The 23,639-nt window shown below is 36.9% G+C and overlaps 2 long non-coding RNA genes across 3 annotated transcripts; one reads left to right on the top strand and one right to left on the bottom strand.

The window, feature by feature from the left end:
• Window positions 1-7,224: 7,224 nt before the first annotated feature.
• Window positions 7,225-10,485, top strand: LOC144975019 (uncharacterized). The gene is made up of 3 exons (XR_013645852.1): window positions 7,225-7,364; window positions 8,287-8,466; window positions 8,797-10,485. It is a non-coding gene; the product is annotated as an uncharacterized LOC144975019 (long non-coding RNA).
• A 2,091-nt stretch (window positions 10,486-12,576) lies between these two features.
• On the bottom strand, window positions 12,577-20,969 carry LOC144975018 (uncharacterized). Of its 2 annotated transcripts, none has more exons than XR_013645850.1 (4): window positions 20,845-20,969; window positions 17,924-18,036; window positions 17,321-17,397; window positions 12,577-14,448 (listed from the first exon to the last, which is right to left on the bottom strand). It is a non-coding gene; the product is annotated as an uncharacterized LOC144975018 (long non-coding RNA). The 2 variants fall into 2 exon arrangements; XR_013645851.1 differs by lacking the exon at window positions 20,845-20,969 and adding an exon at window positions 19,329-19,500.
• Window positions 20,970-23,639: the final 2,670 nt, after the last annotated feature.

Genomic DNA, 23,639 nt, shown 5'->3' with positions numbered 1-23,639 from the left:
AACTCTCGATCTACAATCCAAACAAAGAAGTAACCCTTGAAAACGACGCATCTGATTATGGATTGGGATCTGTCCTTCTGCAAGAGGGAAAACCTCTTGGTTTTGCATCCAGAACTCTGACCTCGAGTGAGAAAAATTACGCTCAAATTGAGAAGGAACTCCTCGCAATTACCTTTGGACTCAAGAAATTTCACCAATATACATATGGACGTCGATTAACAGTCGTAACTGACCACAAACCTCTGGTCTCAATTGTAAATAAGCCATTGGTGAAAGCTCCTAAACGCCTGCAATCAATGCTCCTCAAAATTCAAGACTACGACTATGAGCTCATATATAAACCTGGTACCCAACTTCTGTTGAGTGACTCCCTCTCTCGAGCTCCCTTACCTCAAACCGAAGAGTCCTACACCTGCAATAATCTGTTTGCAACTACCTTCAAACCTTCTCGACTGGATGAAATCAAAGCGGCAACGACCCTGGATACAACCTTAAATCAACTGAAATTAGTTATCCTGCAAGGTTGGCCTGAACACAAAGCAAATGTTCCAACTGCCGTACTGCCTTATTTTAATTACCGTGACGAGCTCACGATTCAAGATGGAATAATTCTTCGTGGAGATCGCATCGTCATTCCTCAATCTCTTCGACATGACATGAAAACCAAAGTTCACGCTGGTCATCACGGCATCAACTCTTGTCTACACAGAGCTCGTGATCTGATCTTTTGGCCTGGCATGTCGAGTGAAATTCGTTCATTTGTGGAATCTTGTGATATTTGTGCCACATATCCTGCTCGTCAGCCCGAGCAACCGTTGATTTCTCATGAAGTGCCGGAAAGACCTTGGCAAAAGGTTGGCACGGATCTGTTTTCTATCAAAGGTAGAAATTACCTCATTCTAGTGGATTATTATAGTAATTTCATAGAATTGGATTACCTAATGGATACATTATCAACAACAGTAATTCATAAAATGAAACATCATTTTGCCAGACACGGCATACCTGAGTGTGTGGTTAGTGATAATGGTCCTCAGTTTTCCTCTAGTGATTTATTAAAATTTTCTAAAAAATGGAATTTCAATCACCTTCCAATCGCACCTGGAAATTCCAAAGCCAATGGAACCGCCGAGGCAGCAGTGAAAACCATAAAAAGCATGATGCGAAAGTGCCTTAGAGCCGGAGAAGACCCCTACATTGGACTTCTCAACCTGCGCAACACGCCCACTGAAGGCCTTACGTCATCGCCTGCACAACGACTCATGGGTCGACGCACCCAAACTATCCTACCATCAACTGATATAGCTCTTAGAAATTCGTGTATTCCAATAAGCGAACGAATGAAAATGGAACGAAAAAAATGCAAAATGTCACAAAAACATGTCAACCGCAAACCCCTTCCTCCTCTTACCATTGGGGATAAAGTAAGAATGGAGCCCATAGACAAAAGACGGAAAGAATGGAAACCTGCAAAAGTAACAAAACACTTGGGCAGAAATACTTTTGAAGTATTTGACGGAAACAATTTCTTAAGACGCAATAGACAATTTCTAAGAAAACAACAAACTCCAAACGAGAAAGATAAATTTAACTACAGTGACATAGACAATCATGAGAATATTATTACTCACGAATGTAGTAAGAACAATGACAGGATGTCAAATACGGACAATGTTAATATAATTAAGACCAGCCGATTCGGCAGAGTTATTAAACCACCAGAAAAATTAGTCATACTTCCTGGCTCTGTTCAGAAATATTGATTTAAATATTCTTTATATTATAGTCAATATACCATTTGTATTTCCTTTGTTTAGCAAGAAGATTGAATTCATATCCTACGTTGGTACCATTATATGACTAGTTATTTGTAACCTTTCATTTCTGTACTTGTTGACATGATAATTTCCTGTCAAGCTTAACGTTAGTAAGAATAACTGTGTGTGTGTTCTTGACCCAGAATATTGTACTCAGAATGCACGTTTGTGTGAGAAGATACCTTACCTCTTCACGTTTCACTGACTCTTGGTCAACAGCCTTCCTCTTCCTGTTTAGATCTGTGACTTTGTAATGTAAATCTTCCATTAATCTTAAAGGGGGAGATGTTACGTGCACTTGTAGCACTACCCTTGTAGTACCTATCCAACTTCTCTATATAAGTCATTAATCATGACCGTTCTCCCTGGTACCCATCTCCGTCACACCTGACAATGGAATGCATTGTACCCTGCTCTCTCCTTAGCGTCCTGTCCAACCTATATCATTTCTAGTAGTAATTGCTATAGCCAGTTGTGTTCCTACTCTCGTATTGATATCATGTATGCACTGTTTTATTAAAGTACTCATCTTAACCTGAATACATCCTTGTTTGTTTATTGTATTTACAATACTATCGACAATCGGACATTTACATAAACCTTATTGTTGTAACCAACTTATATTATGGTGACAACACGTAACATAAATGGCTTTCAATTGAAGAATAGGCATAATTATGTTCATCAATTTTAGGGGTCTTACTGGGTGTAGCATCTTCAAATGGAGAATTGGGAGCAGCTCGTTTTCGAGGGGATGATCTTGTCTTTTTAATGGCAGGAGACTGTTAATGTTGGGGATAATTTGGAAATACAGATGGGATAGCATTCTCTTTCAAATTTTTTTTTTTTTTGTTTAAGCCGAGATAATAATCTTCTAACAAAAAATGGATACTACAGACCTTATCATTTTTTGTAGGTTTCCACTCTGACCCGTCTACATTCTTCCTGCTGATTTTAGTAATCCACTTGGACAACAACTCAGGCTTCTTCCATGGAAAGCTGAAAATAAGTGAGGCATTCTAACTAGGACTATCTTGACAATTTGTGTACTATAGTGAAAAACAATCTATCCAGTTGAAATTATTTTCTACTGGCAAGGGAAAGACTCCATGGAAAGTAAAGCAATTAGACGTCTAGTACTATACTAATATATTTGTCTTTATCTAGGTCTTCCTGTCAATATACTTATATACTTGTTGATATTCATCTCGGTTCATTTATCTCAAGTTTTGAAAAATAACCAGTACACTTACTGGAGTGCTTATACTTTGGCCTTTGCAGTTAATTGCAATCGCAAGCTCTCCTCCTCAATTCGAAAACGCATTATAGGTTATTATAATACATGATTACACACATTCTCTAACTTTATTTTTACCTCAGCGGAATAGTTCAGATCAGTCTGTAGATTTATTTATAAAAATACTTGGGAGACCTTCCGTAAGCTACTACATCCAAGTATTCTTGTTCTAGTAGGGGGTTTGGGAGGGGGGGGAAACTTTAAAAAAAAAAAAAAAAGTTTCCCCCCTCCCAAACCCCCTACTAGAACAAGAATACTTGGGATGTAGTAGCTTATGGAAGGTCTCCCAAATACTTACTTATGAGATATAGACTCTATATCTAAATCTATCTAACTTCTTTTTTAGTTCATTGATTTATTTCTCTTACCTGTGAAACGACAATGATGTGCCTTTGACAGCTTTATTGTGGCATAAATATACGCAGCAGTTCTGAACCATTTTATTGTGAATTTTAATATTGTTGTGGTTTTTGTTGTGTCTTTATGATGACATTAGATACCGAATGAATGGTAATGTTAACATTCCCAGCCAATGATATAATGGCGCTGAATGCTTTCATTGGTGGACACTTTTTAGGCTTCGTACGTATTCTCATTCGTTTAATTCAATGATATATTTATACACACATGTATATATATATATATATATATATATATATATATATATATATATATATATATATATACGTATTCTCATTCGTTTAATTCAATTATATATATATATATATATATAATATATATATATATATATATATATATATATATATATATATATATATATATATATATATATATATATATCATAGAATTAAACGAATGAGAATACATACGGAGTCTAAAAAGTGTCCACCAATGAAAGCATTCAGCGCCATTATATCTTGGGCTGGGAATGGAAGCATTACCATTCATTCGGTCTCTATGTCAACATAACGACACAAGAAAAACAACAAACAATATCAAAATCCACAATAAAATGGTTCAGAACTGTTGCGTATATTTATGCCACAATGAAGCTGTCAAAAAATGAAGTTAGAGAATGTGTGTAATCATGTATTATAATAACCTATAATGTGTTTTCCAACCACCGCATCATCACTGTCACTACTACTACAACCACCATTACCACTTCATCACTACTACAAGTACTACAACCACCACCACTGCATCATTATCACTACCACTACACCACCACCACATCACCACTACAACGACCACCATTCCATCATCATCACTACCACTACTACTACACTATCACTACCACCACTATTACAACCACCACCACCACATCATCATCACGACCACTACAACTGCAACAACCACCACCACATCATCATTACTACCTCTACTACTACAACCACCACCACAATATCATCACTAACACCACTACTACAACCATCAACACCACATCATTATCGCTACCACTACTACTACAACCACCACAACCACATCGTCATCACTATCACTACTACTGCAACCACCACCACCATATCATCATCATGACCACCACTACTACAACCACCACCACCACTACTACTACAACCACCACCACATCATCATCACTACCTCAACTACTACAACACCACCCACAATATCATCATTACCACTACTACCACAACCACCAGCACCACATCATTATCACTACCACTACTGCACCACCACCAGAACATCATCATCACTACCACTGCTACTACAACCACCACAACCACATCGTCATCACGACCACTACTACTACAACCACCACCACCACCACCACCATATCATTACCATTACCACTACTACTACAACCACCACCACCATATCATCATCATTGAAATATTTATTTTTTTAGTTGAGCTTTATATAGTGCAATATCTACTAAATGTGCTCAAAGCGCTTTACATGGGGTCCCTGGTCAACATTTAACATGTAGGACGGGACATGACGCCTGTTAGGCGATATTACAATTTTTCGGACAAAGACAATTCTGTTAACGGCCAAGTACTCATTTTACACCTGAGTACGGTAAGAGAATGTGAGTAAAGAGCCTTTTTCAAGGACTCAACTATGCGCCGAGCGCGATTCTCGAACCCAGGACCTTCCTATCTGAAAGCGAGTGTCATACTACTAGACCACATAGCCGCATCATTGCCACTACTACTACAACCACCACCACCACCACCACATCATCATCATCACGACCACTACAACCACCACCACCACCATATCATTACCACTACTACAACTACAACCACCACATCATCATCATCACTACCACTCTACTACAACTACAATCATCACCACCACCACATCATCATCACTATTACTACTACAACTACAACCACCACCAACACCACATCATCCTCACCACCACCAGTACTACAATCACTACCATTTTAGGTTTTGGAGCTTCACTTCATTTGAAATAAGGAAATTTCGGAATTGTATTTGGCATTGTGTTTATATATCATAGTATAATTCTAATCAGTTATCTATTTAGAACTAGATACTATACAATATGTATGCCAAATACCACCCCAATTCCCCTTTCTTGTGTGCGGGAATTCCTCTTTCGGCATTGAAATTCCTACGAGTGGTGTCTGAAATTCCTGTGAGCCAAATTTAAAGTTGGCGTCTCTTTGCTATGATGATGCAGTGAGTGTGAGAGAATCATCACTACACACATAAACAACAGAAACAATTTAAAAACATGACTATGACACGCAACCACTCACACACTATACTATTTTCTCTATATAGAACAGGACAAGACAAACAAGAGCTTGACTTTCTCTTCACTTCGCATTGATGTTTGTCGTCTGACGAGTTCAACTACTGTCAATATTCCTTTTTGCCTCGGACATAATCATTAATAGAATGTTGTGTGGTTTTGACCGTGAAGAAAACCTTAAGAAGTCACATTTATATCATTTTAGAGACATCGTTTTGAATAATTTTGAGTTAAACGAGCGAGCAGGAAGTTATTTTCTTAGATTTCATGAACGGCCGATCAGCGCTTATTTACTATAGTAACGCGATTCCCAGCCCATGTCTCAATGGCGGATATTTTCTCATCGAGGCCGCTGGTTGGTTAGCCATTGGGTAAATTCCTTGATATATATATATATATATATATATATATATATATATATATATATATATATATTATATATATATATATATATATATATCTTCACATTCTCTCTTACGACAATGTTCAACTATCCGTTCCATAGTTTAAGTTTTCAGGAGGAGGTTGGATTATTGTATGGAATAATTTAAGTAAAAAAATTAATTAATTATGTCTGCAAGGAACTTTGCGTGTAATCACTCCCCCCCCCCCCCCCCCCCCCCCCCCCTTCCCCGAAAAAAAAATCCTATATACCTATATGAGTTGCTCCTGTAGTACAGGGTGTCCATAAAGTCTCTTTTCCTGTTTAATAACACCTTTAATAGAAAAACGTTTTAACCGATATACCTTAAACATGGAATACATAAATGCTTTACGTTTTGTTACTATATTGTACTCAATGCGCCTCAGTGTTTGCCACCGCAGAGCATCTAGTTGAACTGCGTGTTGTGACAAAGCTTCCGGGCGGATTCGCGACGGTGCACGGATGTGGTCGAGACTTTGCTGATTGGGTCGATCGTCATAACATAATAGTATGAGCACCATTGCAACCTACAAAAGTCGGTTCAACCAATTTTCGAGTTCGACTTTTTTTTGTGTGCATTCTTTAGCTTTTGTGGCGTGATGGATTTCAGCTCCTTTTAATGGTAATCGTGCCAACATCTGGTATGACACACAGTGACACACATGATTAAAATAAACAAAATAAAATAAATAAATAAATGATAAATTAGAATTAGAGCCATTCTTCCTGTGATTAATAAATATCGGAGTAATCATTATAATTGTCAAATATACATCATCCATAATCTTAATTCTACCTGATACTTATTCTCTCTATCTTTTCCTGTAACATCTAATTAAACTTTTGTATAGAATTGTTGTTAGGCTACGCTTATTTGTACTACCACTGCAAATAACGCCAGAGCTTATTTGTACTCTTACTAAAAATAGAATTTGCGTAATTACTAAAAATATAACATTTTATACGGATAGAACTGCAATATACAATGAATTATCTGGAAGTCAAAAAGTGACCACTTCATCTCATCACAATCACATTATTACTATTATTACAAGTTGATTTTGACGGACTTTGGTAATTCTTCACTCTTTTCAAGTCACAGAATACTCAGTTTACAAGGTAAGCATACGAAATGCACATTTTAATTCATTTCTTATTTTTATAACTAAACATGCTTTGGGGTTGTGTGTTTGTTGATTGTGCATCAGCTGACGACACATGTGAAAAATAACAATAACAGGGCTTTAAAAAAATTAAAATACTAATTCCCCCCCCCCCCCCCCAAATAATTTAAATCAGCCTTCCATGTCAGGCGATTAAAACCAGGTGTTTCAATCTTCGATCCCCAGTCAAAAGGTTGCTAATTTTATCAAGATCAAGAGGTTTCGAGTACTCACGACATTCCAGGCTCAGGGTCCTTTAAAAAAATACTTTTCATTCAGTTATTGTTATTATCTTTATTATGGCCGACACAGCATGCATCGTCCATACTTTTTCAAAACTTTTTTTTTGGGGGGGGGGGCTGTTTTTTTATATCGGAAAATTGGGTTTTGTATGTTATGTTCATGGAAGAGAGAGAGAGAGAGAGAGAGAGAGAGAAAAGAGAGATATATTTTATAATGATAAGATATCTGTAGTGGTAGTATTATTAGTAGTTTTGAAATGCCTATGATGATGACAATGTGAGATAATTATATTAGTGTGATTATTTTTATTATATTTTTAAAAATTACGTACGGCTATGTCGTAGTGGTATGACACTCGCTTTTGGACCGGAAGGTCCTGGGCTCGAGCCTCGCTCGGCGCATAGTTGAGCCCTTGGAAAAGGCACTTTGCTCACTTTCTCTCACCGGACTCAGTTGTAAAATGTGTACTTGGCCGTTAACTGCGTTGTCTCTGTCCGAAGAAATTGTAATATCGCCTAACAGACGTTATGTCCCGTTCAACATGCGAAGTGTTGCTGTTATAAACTTTAGCATTGGCATGTATGTGCCTATTTTGCTGTAGTGAATTTAATTTAATTTTTTGTTTTCATCGACAGCTAACATGAAAGAACACTGTTGACGTTACTGGTGTCCTGACAATCCATAAAGATGCTGGCTCAAGGGCTATTCTGGCAAGGTGTGTTGAGGCAAACCTTTGCCTGTGGCAAAACTCATCAATCAGCAAACCATCATCTGGGCCAGCAGACCAGAGTGTCTGCATGCACTTTTTGTCAATGGTTAGTAATGTTTTTAAATCTCCATTGCGCCTTTACATTTTTTATTGGTGATCAATAAAATAAATGCTCATTTTTCTAAATGAAAATGGCAAAGTATCATTTGAATTGAATTACTACTGAATGTATTAACTTAACGACAGACTATAGTTTGTTGCCAAGAGTTTTGTTCTATGGATGTAAAACCAATGAAATTTCAAGTGTGTTGGTGTGAATAATGATCATTTTTTTAAAATTGCTATGTCTTTGACAAATGCATTTTATGACAATAATGCCATTTCCAAAAATTGCTAATGAAATGTGTCTCTTTTTTATTTCAATTTTTCCATTCAGAGCAGGATCAACCCTCTTTGTGGAACTACAAAAAAAGTGGTGGCAAACAAGTAGTGTTGACTTTTTCTGTATTGAGGCGAAAGAGATTTTTATTCCAAGGGTTTGGGAAAGCAAATTGCTTTTTATTCAGAGCTAGTGCACTATTTAACTGTTTTATTGTCTAAAATAGAATTGATTTTGCAGTTCAACTTGACTAAATATCTAATTTTATACGACTTGTCTCTCAAGTAGAATAAAAAAATGAAAAATGAGGATAACGTGCCATATCATATTTTGAAAAATCATTTAATATATCTAGAAATCATCTGTATAACCTATTGTATACAGTAAATAATTAGGTTTTGTGATTATAATTATAATGATGAATTCATAAGGTATGACATCATATTTGACCACAAAATTATTTTATCTCTGGGCGTAAAAAAATCAATTTTACAGCATTTTTTTTTATCTAAGGGGTATGGGTTAGTGAACCGATTATAATTTTTTTTAGACTTAGATCAATCTACAAAATTTTCGTTTTCTTGTCATATTACGGTCATATTTTGAAAGTTTGATGGATCATTTCTTTTAGTTGTCTGCAAAATCAGCCTTTTAACTATATGTCAAATTATAGAAAAAGCTTGCGCTTTCTCAAATGTCTGTTTTATGTCATTTGTCTGATTTTCTAGCAATCCTACCTCAATCATTTTCCTTTAAATTATCTTCAAATTTATTCAGAATCTTTTCTATGATGTGTTTTACATCATGATGTGCGGGTGGTTGGATGGGAGCATCAACCTTGAATCATATACCTATGATGTTCGCATGGTGTACGATCCGATAGTGATGTCGTTTCTTCTTCTCTTTACTAGCCTATCCTGCTTCTTTGGTTTGTGATTGTATTTTTGACAGGGGATATTTTTTTTCCTGTAAATCCTCTGCCTGTTTGTTCTTGGTTATTTATAATTTAGCTTATGATATCTTTAGGTTATGATTTTGATTGACATTTGTACTATTTTTGTTAGATTGCTTGTTTTTTTGTTTCAGCGGTCTCTCATATAACCTCAATTGTGTTGGAAGAGACCTAAAGCAACAAACAAACAAACAAAAAACATCATGATGTAAGCAATTTTATAAATTTTAAAATTCATTTGTTCCTGTCGATCCGCGCTAAATTTTCAGTTGAAATCAAATAAAAATTCTAAAAAAATTATTCCAAGAGTTTTCATGATATAGCTATTTATGAAAGAAACATTGTGTTTAAATTTGAAAGAAATTTATATGCTAGTTTTTGGTGCATCTATGTTAGAAATTTTAGGGTTTACGTCTAATTTTAGCTTATGTTGCCCCTTAAAAAAGTTTCTTTTTTTAATTCAGTTATTTTTGGTGTTTAGCATCAAATTATACATTACATTACATTATTAGTTCATGAGATATAATTAAAGAATTTTAGAACTATAAAGCATATTTGACCACTAAAGTAATTTTTTGGTGAATAACAGCAGATATTAAATTATTTCGCAATTTTTTTTCTTAGAGGTATGGGTTAGCGAATCGTTTATAATTTTTTTCAGAATTTGATCAATTTATAAAATATTACTGTTTTCTTGTTCCATATTGGTTATACTTGATGAATGTTGGCCTTTGTCTGCATAATTAGCTTTATTATCAAATTAAAGACAAATTTTTCATTTTCTCAAAATTTCATTGTGCGTCATTCTCTGATTTTCCGACATTCACATCTGGATTGTTTCCCATCAGATTGTCTTCAAATTTGGTCAGAATTTTTCTTATGATGTGTTTTGCATCATGATGGTTGGGTTTTGGGCTAAACAAAAATTTAGCAGTTTTATGAATTTTTAAATCAATTTTTTTTCCTGTCATGTCACACCAAATTTTCACTAAGAAATCGAAAAAAATTCTGAAAAATTTATTTTCAAGACTATTGCTAAGCCTATCCATCTTGTTGTAAGAAACATTTTGTGTAAATTTGAAAGAGATCTGTTCGTTGTTTTTTTCTGCATCACTGTAAGAATTTTTGGGGTCTAATTTGAGCTTATATTGTCCCCCCTGGTGGTAGGGATTTGGTGGCTAATAGTATTAGCGCTGGTGTTAGGGACTCAGTAATAGCCATGTGGTAGGAACTCGGCGAGTAAAAGTGCTGGTGATAGGGATTCAACGAGTAAAAGCGCTGGTGGTAGGGACTCAGTGAGTAATAGCGCTGGTCGTAGGGACTCAGTGAGTAAAAGCGCTGGTCGTAGGGACTCAGTGAGTAAAAGCGCTGGTCGTAGGGACTCGATGAGTAAAAGCTCTATGACTCGCTGAGTAATAGCGCTGGTGGTAGGGACTCGGTGAGTAATAACGCTGGTCGTAGGTGCTCAGTGAGTAAAAGCTCTATGACTCTGTAATAGCGCTGGTGGTAGGGACTCGGTGAGTAAAAGCGCTGGTGGTAGGGGCTCAGTGAGTAATAGCGCTGGTCGTAGGGACTCAGTGAGTAAAAGCGCTGGTCGTAGGGACTCGATGAGTAAAAGCTCTATGACTCGCTGAGTAATAGCGCTGGTGGTAGGGACTCGGTGAGTAATAACGCTGGTCGTAGGTGCTCAGTGAGTAAAAGCTCTATGACTCTGTAATAGCGCTGGTGGTAGGGACTCGGTGAGTAAAAGCGCTGGTGGTAGGGGCTCAGTGAGTAATAGCGCTGGTCGTAGGGACTCAGTGAGTAAAAGCTCTATGACTCAGTGAGTAGAAGCGCTGTGTAGGACTCGGTGAGTAAAGATCTATGACTCAATGATAAAGCTGGTGTAGGACTGGAGTATAGCGCGGGGGTAGGGACTCGGTGAGTAAAAGCTCTATGACTCGAGTAAAAGCGCTGGTGGTAGGGACTCGGTGAGTAAAAGCGCTGGTGGTAGGGACTCGGTGAGTTATAGCACTGGTGGTAGGGACTCGGTGAGTAAAAGCTCTATGACTCAGTGAGTAAAAGCGCTGGTGGTAGGGACTCGGTGAGTAATTGCACTGGTGGTAGGGACTCGGTGAGTAAAAGCTCTATGACTCAATGAGTAAAAGCGCTGCTGTAGGGACTGTTTGTTTGTTTTTGAGGGTTTTACGGCGCTTGCAACACATTAAGGTCATATCAGCGCCAGTAAAAAGGAAGAAATGGGATAGTAAAATGTTATAGAATTCAATTAAAGCACCCAAGAAAAGGTAAGACAAAGGGGAATTTGTTCAAATGGGAAACAGATGTAGATTCCAAGAGCACACCATCAAAGTACTTAGTTTAAGATCACCTAAAAGTCTCATCCAGACACAAGCACAGGTCCCGACTAAGAGGAATACACTCAAATGTTAACAAATCAAATATAATATGTAAATAAAACATAATACAGTACATAACAGAGAGATGATTTACAATGAAAAAAATATCATCTCCCAAAACTAACTATACATTCGACTGCTTCCCTCTCAGCCAGGGGATCCGGCCAGGACCAGGACAAAACCAAGTAATCTCATTCCAAGACAAAGACAGAAAGCATGTTGGAAAACAGATATAAGGGGATAGAAGACACAGTATGAACCCCCCTGCCCACTATGGGAGGTCAGGAACCCCGCCCAGGTGGTAGGGACTGGGTGAGTAATAGCGCTGGTGGTAGGGACTCAGTGAGTAAAAGCGCTGGTAGGAATTCAGTGGTGTCACTGATTTTATGACATTAGAATATAAAGAAATTTACAACTACAATCGGACTAATGATTTTACAAAAGGTCCCCACAAAAGTATATCTTTAAATTATTAAACAAGTCTGTTGATTAAATTAAATTATAATTTTATTTTAAAAGATCAAGAAAATGTCAAAATAAAAATGAAAGTTTTGACAACCAAAATGTACCTATTCCGTAACATATAAAGACACACAAACAAATCTTGTCTTCTTGCTCCTCTGTAATCTTGACACAGCATTGCTCTGATTTTTCGTGAAGATGTGTAGCATGAACACTACTTCACTCTATACCGATCACGACCCAACAAGTATTGAGAACAACCATGCTTCTCAAATTTGTTTTACATACAGGACTTTGCACTATCCTTTTGAATCTGGATAGAGACTTGACCGACTCAATTGTTAACGGGCACCTTTTTACTATCACACTCTTTTATTGGGATGTGATATTACGACTTATCACTGACCGACCACCTTTGAAATTTTGATATTCTACAACACAGTGTTTGGTCTCCTGTGTTATATTTGTTTTATTCTGTACCGACCTGTATAACACAGTTTCGGCCTTCTCTGTGTTATATTTTTATTGGGACATATAGTAACAGATTTGCCTTCTCTGTACTATGAATTGGTCACCCGTTCACGGACTGACACAGTACAGTAGCCTGCACTATGCCTTGCTATCTTCCGGCCCCAAACGTACTTCACACAATCAACCCTGCATTATGTGAAGGATAGCTGGTGACGTTTGGCGACTGAGAGACGTTGTCATCACAAGATAGCGTAGCAACAGGTTTGAAAAATACCAACTTGTGGTTGCCTAAAGCTAATATCCCATTGAGACTTAAGCTCGTTCTACAGTAACGTGACAGCCCCACCCACGTTAAAAATTTACTTTTTTGGTGGTTTATTACATGAAAATAAATTTTACAAATGGATAATGAGTAAAGGTATTAAGGGAATTCTGTATGAAATTTCCTGTGTAGAGTCACATTTGAAAAATTTCGCAGTCTAACTGTCTCTGTCGTGTCAAGGGCATCTTTATGGTCGCATGTCTCTGTTATCTGGAGTCCCTGTCTGGTCAGTCTGTGTGTCCATAACGTCTGTGGTCTCTCTGTCTGGTCAGTTTGTGTGTCCATAACGTCTGTGGTCTCTGTCTGGTCAGTCTGTGTGTCCATAACTTCTGTGGTCTCTGTCTGGGCAGAGTGTGTATTTATAATGTCTGTGGTCTCTGGTCAGTACGTGCATTTACAATGTCTGGTGTCTCTGAAAAGTCAGAAAGAGGGTTAGAATGGGGATTTGTCTGTATTAAGTCAGTCATGTCAACAATGTAAAGTCTTTATCTTCAGAGACAAGAGTCAAAAATTGTTCCAACTGGGAGATTCTTTGCAGAAACTGATGTTCTACCATAACTTGAAACAAGCTATTGATCCTGTTTGTCACTGAAGATACAATTCGATACAGTCCTTCCTGTGTATTTGTCACACGTCATACTGGTACAATGTCAGTTTCAGGTTGGTCATGGATTTCCAGTCTTTCGCCCGCCATGACCCTCATCATCTATGCACATAATATTCACAAGTGGATACAAATATCGATTTACTTTGTATGTTGCATCCATAACAAACACATCACAAAAAACACTCAAATCACGCCTCATTCTTCCCGTTACTTAAAACAAATACTCAAAACCACCATCCTCATTCACACTGAACTTTGTTACACCTCCTTCCTCCTCTATCTCTCTCAGTAATTCCTGTACCGTCTCACCGTCCGTCCTGTCAATATCAGTCTTGAACAATCTCCGCTGCAAATCTTCGACATCTTTAGGCAATACATTTTATCCTTGGCTTGATTGAATGTATTGCCTAAGTTGGGTTGTGAACACCTTTGTTTTAGCCATAGCCTTCACTGTCTCATTCACGAGGGGCAGGCGATTCTCCGGATAAAGTGAGGATGGCTAAATGTAAAAAGAAAAAAGATTAAAAGTACAAAATTGTATGCAATAGCATTCAATTCAGACCTGCCAGCTAACAAAACAAAAAAAAGCATTTTATTTTTTATTGACAATTTAAAGACAAAAATCTGCATATAAACCCATAATGCACGACTTGTGTTTGTCACTCTAAAATACTTGAATGAACTAAAATGCAACAGGCGCTCATCAAATTCAGGGTTAAATGAATGACTGCAGAATTCCAAAAAAACGTCGCTTCATTGTCTTTGTAACATTTTCATGGCATACAAAAACGCAATGGTCACCATTTATAATTAGTCCTCAGAAATCAAGCACTTATAACTGCATCGTACTCATTGTCAAAGTCAAATTTTATTTTGAAAAGTCTATGGACAACCATCAAATCTTAAAATTCCTTATCTGGAACAAAAAAAACAAAGACAAAAAAAAAAAGACCCAAAAAAATACCACCACCTAGATCTGCTTATATTGTCTTACAGGACTTAATAGCGCTTACAACACTCTAAAAAGGATGATGATATGGTGACTGATTCAATAAATAGGGAACAGTAGATTTCACGAGCACCTCAAAGATGTACCAATTTTGACATTACCTCAAAGTCTCACCGAGACACAAGCAAAGGATCCTGCTAAAACATTTACATAATGCAATAATATTCAAAACCTATAACTACAGTGGACTCCGGATAAGACGATGCCCAGGGGAACCGAGAAAAAAATCGACTTATCCGAAAATCAACTTAACCGGAGTGTAACCAAATGAGCAAAAACGCATTTGAACAAAGCAACCCAATCTAGAATAAGTATGTCCCTTCATATCGCGCGGTCTCTGTAGTGGTCATCAGAGGCTCCTACCCCAATAGCCCCATAGAGGAATCAGAATACATAAAAATCGGAATTTGAGATTTAAAAAAGCGGAATCAACTTATTGTTATTGACTATGACATGCTTTGCAACAGAAAATGTAATAGACAATCCAAAAGTACTCAAATGATTAAAAATAAAAAATGTGTAAAAATGTACAGATTGTGTAAAGACTAAGAATGGGGTCAAATAATAATAGAGAACACACAGGTCCTGGTCGTCTGAGAGCAAAGCATTGAATGGATGGATTTAACCTTGTCAGGACCCTTCTCCCCCCCCCCCCCCACACCCCTCCCACATACACACACCTAATCAAGCAAACGCGCGTGCCGGCACACACACACACACACACACGGACACAGGGCTAAAATTAAATAGGGAAAGAAGCTGACCGTACTCAAATAATATTATTACCGATTGAAGCCAACATCTAATATTACCAAGGTCATTGACCTCATGAATCGGAGTCACAATAATAATAATAATAATAATACTTCGGTCAACCCCCTCCCAAACATAAAATATTATCCGACATCAGCAGCACACACTTTGAAGAGACTAATCAGACATACAATGTGTGTTGATTGACCATAGGAGATGACGAAATAAGCCATAGCTCACTTTTTTTTCGCTAGAGATTTTTTTTTTTTTAATTTTCCTTGATGGGAAAGGTGAAAAGCGGAATTTTTGCCTTGAATGTGGAATGTATACCAATTAAGTGAAATTATTCCGCGAAAAGCGGAAGGGTAGGAGCCTCTAGGTCAAGGTCATGCTTCTTGTAAATCGTCGAGACAGCTGGTATGCCAATTTCCTATGCGATGATTTTCTGTCGCATGCTAAACTTTCCAAATGCATCGAATCTTCCTTTTCCGCGATAGGTTTGCCATTGTAGTTGTAGACTTGACTTGAATTCTTCTTGATAAAATTGATACTAATTAAGAGGGCCATTACATAGGATGGCCTGGGATTAGAACCAAAAAAAAATCTTGAACTTGAAGTTGCGACAATGTAAAATTTGAGATGGAGAAATTAAAGTTATTCAATACTGCTCATGTACATTGAACACGGACGTCAGGCAAAGCACCTACATCACATCGATGTGCGCCAATCGTTCGCGGATATTCTTAACCACTTAAAATTCTTACTGGTAGCTTTTTTAACCAATGGAAATACTTGTTTATTTGTGATTTTTTTGTAGTCATGAGTACTAAGAACATCGACTTAAGCGACATCGACTTATGTGGAGTTTTGCTTTTTTTTACTAATGTTATATAGGAAGAAGGGGGAGGGACCAAGAAAAAAAATCGACTTGGGTAAAAATCGACTTAGGCAACGTCGACGTATCCAGAGTGCACTGTATAACAGTACATAACAGAGAGATGATTTACAGTATAAAAAATCATCTCAAGAAGAAAGGTACTGTATTTGACTGTCTGCCTCCCAATTAAAGACCCCCGCAAGGACCAGGAAAAAAATGAGCAATCTTAATCCATAACAAAGACAGGGAGCAACATGGAAAGGGAAAACAAATATAAGGGATAGAAAAATGTGAACTCTCTGCCCAGAACCCTTCCAAGAAATTTTTTTTTTTAATAAAAAAAAATACAAATTCTGGAACAGTCAATTTTGTCACAAGCTGGTCATCATCTCTCCATCTCAGTGCGCCACCTTGAATGTATCGTAATAAAATATGAGTTGGAATGGCTGTTGTCCTTTAAACATTTGGTCCTGGTGTCAACAGTGCATTTACCTAACTAATCTATTACTATATATTACACTCAATAGTGGGAGGGGGTAGGGACAATTAAGTACTGAAAATATAAAGTAACAAGAAAAGAAAAAATAATACATATTTATAAAAAAAATTGAGTCTAATTGCGACTAAAATAGAATTTGCGATTAATTGCTGTCAAGTGTAAAATTTTCGGCAGCGAAAAACTGCAGGGACAAAATGTCGATGGAAAATAAGTATAAAATGAATGAGTCTTACCAATTTATCGCATGGGTGATTTTCATGGTTGTGATTAGCCCCTGTAACCCTCAGAAGCCAGTATTAATTTCAGAGTCCTGCATGGTAAGAAAACTTTTTATTACAAAATAATAAAATTATCCACAACATAGTATGATAAAATATTAATAGCGTTGTCACTTGCATAACTCAATTGTGAAGGATTTCAACATGCAGATTATAGAGCAATTGAAAATAAATCTTAATAAGACATTCAATAATAATACTAATCCAGCGCAATCAGATTTTTTGAACAAATCAAGTCTTTCACTTTTTAAAACTGTTCTGGTAATAGTTGAACTATTGTCTTGCTGCATTACATCGTGCAGCCCGCCCACTGAAGACTGTAAATGAGCTGCAGATAGGCACACATTGCCTCTTCCTCTGGATGTTTTAAAATTCAGAATCAGTTTGATTGCTTTATTAAAATTGTCTTGGCAATCAAGATAGAAAAGCTGATGGTGATAATTTACTTCCGAGTTATTTTGAAATATTATAACCTTGTGCATATAATATTTTCATTTTTTTTTAAATATGTAAAAGTAAAAAAACACCTCCTGCCCCCGTCCAAAAACAACCTCCTACCTCTGGTTAGGGCGAACTCCTTTGCTTGAAGTCAATTGCTTTTTGCCCTGCTTGCATTCATAGACACAAAAGTCATAAATTAGCCAACTTTCCTCAGGGTGATATGATGGAAGCTGAAAAACACGGAATAATATAAAAGATCATAACATAAATACCTAAATATTAAGTTTAAAAATTGCAATATTTTCTCCAACTGAGACAAAGGTGTTACAGTTCAGTACGTTAGAAGAATAAGAAAGTAAGTCGAGAGTTTTCTCGAAGAACTTAAATTTGTGACGTGGTACTCAAATCAGGGACTAGGTCAAAAGCTGAATGGAATGGCACAAATGGAAAGCCAAAGGCATGTTGTTTTCAATATTTAAAGTCATTAAAAATTCAAATTCTGTGCATTCTAATATTAGGCAAACAACTACAGACCACACTAAATTGAATTGTATTAAGTAAAAGGATCTTGTCACATTCAATCAAGCTGTCATTTGAGAAAAATTACTTCATTATAAATTGAAGTTCAGATCGCATGTTTGAAGCCGTATTAGGAAAATTCATGTATCTGTGTATAAGCCAAGTTTCATCAAAATCACAGTGGCAACGAGTGTCTAATATTTGCCACCAGATACACTCGTAAAATTTGAGTGTAGGCCTATTTAGCAAAATCATATATTAGGAATGGTTTATACTACATCATAAAGTAGCGCATGCCCGTCATCATCCTGTATCTTTTTTTTATATATATAAATATTAAAAAAGAATTGAGCTTTCATAAGCCGCAATATCCACCAAACATGCTCAAAGCACTTTACAAAGGATCCATGACTAGCAGCAACACGTAACAAGTAGAACGTTAGGCGATGTTTTTCTTCTGACAGACAACGCTCTTAGCGGATAGGAAATCATACACATGAGTACAGTGAGAGAATGTGAGTCCTTGACGAGGCTCGACCCCAGGACCTTCCAATCCGGAAGTGAGTGCCACACAGCCGCATATATCTTGGCTGTTCTTGAGAATTTGCCAAACACCTACAAACTAATTAGTAAAAAGAGGGAGATGGGCAGAAATAGACAGACAGATACACACTCAGAGAGAGAGAGAGAGAGAGAGAGAGAGAGAGAGAGAGAGAGAGAGAGAGAGAGAGAGAGAGAATAATATCAGTTGCCTGTGGTGTCAGTCCGTTTAGGAGTGAGGTGGCGGAAGAAGTAGTCTAGCACTAGTACTTGGGTAGTAGTAGTAAGTAGTAAATAGGGGAGGTCTTCTGCACGTTCCTTGAGCTAAGGAAAGTATTCCTTCAACTAACCTTAAAATAAAAATAAAACCTTGTACATTTCCAACACTTGGACCTGCACTATGACCTATAACTAAAACTAACAGACAAAAAAAAAAAAACCCGCTAAGACTCCTCTCCAGTACCTTTCAATATTTCAAATTGAATTATAATGGCTGCGGAAAACTAAAACAATGGTCATATAAGAAGTTGTTCTACAGGTTTTAAAACGAAAATATGAAGTAACAAGATATCACTCTAATATAGTGACACCTAACTAACACTAGACATCACACCAGCAGCAATGCTGAGCGGAGTAATTTTACTTTTTTCACTAGCAACCAAGTTGCCACATTGGATTTTCTTTCTTTACTTTTTTTTTAGTGTTCTGCTAATGTGCAATCTACATTTAAAATAAAAAGTGGCATCTTTCATTTCTTCTAATTCTTAACAGACACGATTATGTCCACTTCACATCTCAACAACAGGGACAATTTTTTTCACTTCTTGAGGCAGTCTTTTCTTACTTCTTTTAAATTTCATTTTTTTAAAGCTTCGTTATTGATTTGTTTATAAGTTCTATTGTTCTTCTTTTATTATAATTTCATTGTCAATATCATTTTCATCAGCATACTTTTACAGTACTTTTACCATGTTATTCTTACGCTCTTACAGTTACAGTACAGCAGAGCGATACCTAACGCAGACCTTTAAAGTGCTACTAAATTTGAAAAATTAAAATAAAACGTTTGACAAAAGATCCACAGTTCAAAAGCTAAAACAATTATAAAGTGAAACTACCTCGAGGCTCGAGGAACATCGGGGGTAAGGTCTCCCGCCCATACTGGGCACTGTGGGACTGGAAGTCTAGAGAGCTGCGCCGGTGGAACCCGTAATTTAGTTTCTTAAACGGTTCCGATCATTCAGGAGAGGAGTAGTACCTATCTAGTTGTAGTTATTAGTAGAAGAAGAAGAAGAAGAAGAAGGAGCATGTTCAGGTTCAAGTTCAACCCTCTTAGTAGGCACTTGCAAGAATTTTTCAAAATAGTGGCTATGGGTATTAATTTAGCGTAGAAAAATAAAGGGGAGTGAAACATTAACTAGAGTGAAAAATTATCGCTCTGTCTCAACTGGTTAAAAAGTTATGACCGTTTATGTGGTGGAAAATCTCTATATATAGCTTAATAGGAAAAAATGTGACCAAAGCACAGCATCCCAATGGATAATCACGTATAATTCAGAAACAGCTTCAGATACAACTTTGAAATTTTTACATGTGGTAAATCAACATCTCTGTAATACATTGCAAACAGAAAATGAATTATTTATTGAGAAAGAAAAGTATAGTAGCTGAAATCAAGGAAAAATAGATCACGACATAAAATCATACAAATGAATGACCTATTTGAATTTTGGAAAAGTCAATAATAAAATATTTATTCACATGAAGATAGACCAAATACACCACTGAATCGGCGTCATTTAGTTGTTCACTTTGAACTTTTCAAAATGAAAATAGACCTCATAAAAGCAAAGATATGAACTGACAAATGTTTGAGGTGGTGTACTCTTCTTAGTTGATAGAGTTAGAGTGAGAATGACGAGAAATGAGTTGCCACTTAATTAAGGAAAAAAATTGTCGTATCTAGTTTACCTACTTACCTTCTTTGTTGACTTTTTAATAAAAAGTACATTATTCTCATTTTCGAATGTTTTCAAATTGGAGAAAAGATGAGAATGTCTCGTTTACCGAGAGGGCCATTTTTTTTGCTTCACACTTCTCAAAGAAAGACCGCGAAAAGTGGAGGCTGGTCGGCTGGTCCTTGAAAGCTCACAAATGCAACTTTGGTAGCTACAAATAGGTAAAGGAGCGGTGGTTTGCAACTTTAAACACATAAGAGTTCTGGGAGTACAAATAGTGAAAAGCGGTAGTTTTCGCTATTTGTAGTGGTAGTACAAATAACCACTTCGTATTTGTTAATGCATTGGGTGTTACTGTTACTATTACAGTCAGTTATAAGGGACCCTAAGGCTATTCTTAATCACCCCCAGATTAAACCTGAGCCGTTTGTGGTGTATGTGGAGTGGCCTAGCTGGTAGCGATAGCCATAGCGCGCATACTAGGGTCGACTTGAACCCACTTCGGATCACAAAACCCCGCCACACCCTCCCAGCCAGGACCAGGACAAAACTCAAGTAATCTCAGCCCAAGACAAAGACAGAAAGCAAGTTGGAAAACAGATTTAGGGGGATGGAAGAAACAGTACGTGCCTCTCTTCCCACTATGGGAGATCAGGCACCCCACCCAGCCAGCTAAGAGGAATACACTCAAATATGTACAGAATACACAAATAAAATAGATAACAGGGAGATGATTTACAATTTTAAAAATAACATCTCCCAAAATTATACATTTGACTGCTTCCCTCCCATTCTCCGGACAGGGCTAGTACAGAACTAAGTAATCCCATTTCAAGACAAAGACAGAAAGCAACTTGGAAAACAGATATAAGAGTATAGAAGACTCAGCGTGGCCTCTTATCCTCCATCGGAGATCAAAGACCCCACCCAACAAGAGCAAACTATCAATTAAGAAAATCAAGTGCCAAAATGATAATATCGCACAAGAACACAGATGCTCACATCTATGTTTTTGTTTTTGGGGGTTTTTAAGGTCATATCAGCGCCAGTAAAAAGGAAGAAATGGGATAGTAAAAAGTTCTAGAATTACAATTAAAGGAAAGATAAAGGGGAATTTGTTCAAATAGGAAACAAATGTAGATTCCAAGAGCACACCATCAAAGTACTTAGTTTGAGATCATCTAAAAGTCTCATCCAGACACAAGCACAGGTCCCCACTAAGAGGAATACACTCAAATGTTAAATCAAATATAACATGTAAATAAAACATAATACAGTACATAGCAGAGAGATGATTTACAAAAACAATAACTAGACATTCGACTGTTTCTCTCTCAGCCAAGTAATCCGACCAAGGTCAGGACAAAGCCAAGCAATCTCACTCCAAGACAGAGACAGAAGGCAGTTGGAAAACAGATAAGAAGGGATAAGAGATACAGCAAGTATCTCCCTGCCCACTATGGGAGGTAGGAACACCACCCAGATGCTCACATCTACTTTTACTTTTAATACGTATAAATCAAAGTCCATGGGATGCTGCTGCTGATGAGTTTTGAATATCCAAACTTTTTATTTAAGTGCTCTACAATTTACAAGCACTTAAAATTGTTACATTTACATCTTTCTGTATTCTAAAAAAATAGGCATTTACCCGCAATAATATTAACTTTGGACTGATGTTTAGAAAAACAAAAATTGATTTTTTAAATAAAAGCAATAAAGTGAAAGAGGAGTTAAATGTTTTCCCGGCTATTCCAACATGTATTATAATATAAGACCATTAAATATAGTATCCATAAGTGCGCCTATTGGACACAGCATTGCTGATATCAGCAGTTAACATCCACTGACCTTAGACAGCTAGTTAACAGGGAGTTCCATCCACTGATAATATTATTGTACTGTGGTTCCACATGAACTGGTGCTGAATCCACGCAGTGTAGTAAACATACGTTTCTGATTGCTCGGTAACAAGGCGATCTCATTGGGAGGGGGAAAAGCGTTTTTTATTGTTTATGAGTACGAGATGACGATGGTCATCAAGCATCGGTTTCAACTGCAGTTTGTTGCTATAACGATGTCGTTAAACAGGGGTTTTACTGAAATGCATATCGCTATAACGCGGACTAGCGCTTAGTCTCTATCTCTGACTTTAGTCAATGACTTGAAAAAATCGGATTTCATGTGACCTGACTAAGCAAGTCCGGGACAAATCACGGCACCTTGGGACTAAGTTTTAGTCATTTGCCAAAGCAAGACTTCATGATTTAGTCTGAGTCTAGTTACTAGGTGACGTCATAGCGTCAACAAGATACAGCTATTTTTAGATTGAGTGCGCTTCGCTTCGGAAAGAAAATACGTCGGTTACGAATGACAGAGGCAAAAAGTGTCTTGTTGCCGTTGACACTGGCGTTAAAAAAATATAAGTGCAGATCGTCGAAAGTACACATTTTTGTGAATAAAAACTAAAAAAAAAAAAACAACTGAATCTATCGGCTCGGTCATTGAGAGTGAATGAGAAAGACTCAAAAACCAAAGGGTTTGCGTCAAAGAATAACAAAATAAATGATTAGAAAGTGTAGTGGAGACAAAAGTTATTCTGTTGACATTGCAATTGACTGAAATAATAATAATAAAAAATTAATCAGAATACACTTTCTCTTTTGTGTAATTATTTGTTGTTGTTGTTTTGTTTTTTTTGTGTGTTTTTTATCTATTTTTTGTTGTTGTTTTTTTGTTGTTTTTTTTTGTTCAATTTCTTTGAGTCAATGGAGTCTTAACGAAATCGTTCCCATCGACGAGGACGAGAAAAAAGA

This window comes from Berghia stephanieae, chromosome 6 (assembly GCF_034508935.2).
Source record: "Berghia stephanieae isolate SIO BIC M18660-M18661 chromosome 6, UCSD_Bste_1.3, whole genome shotgun sequence".
Classification (NCBI taxonomy): domain Eukaryota; kingdom Metazoa; phylum Mollusca; class Gastropoda; order Nudibranchia; family Aeolidiidae; genus Berghia; species Berghia stephanieae.
The sequence above is the reverse complement of the archived record's forward strand: the minus strand, read 5'-3'. Positions and strand labels throughout refer to the sequence as shown.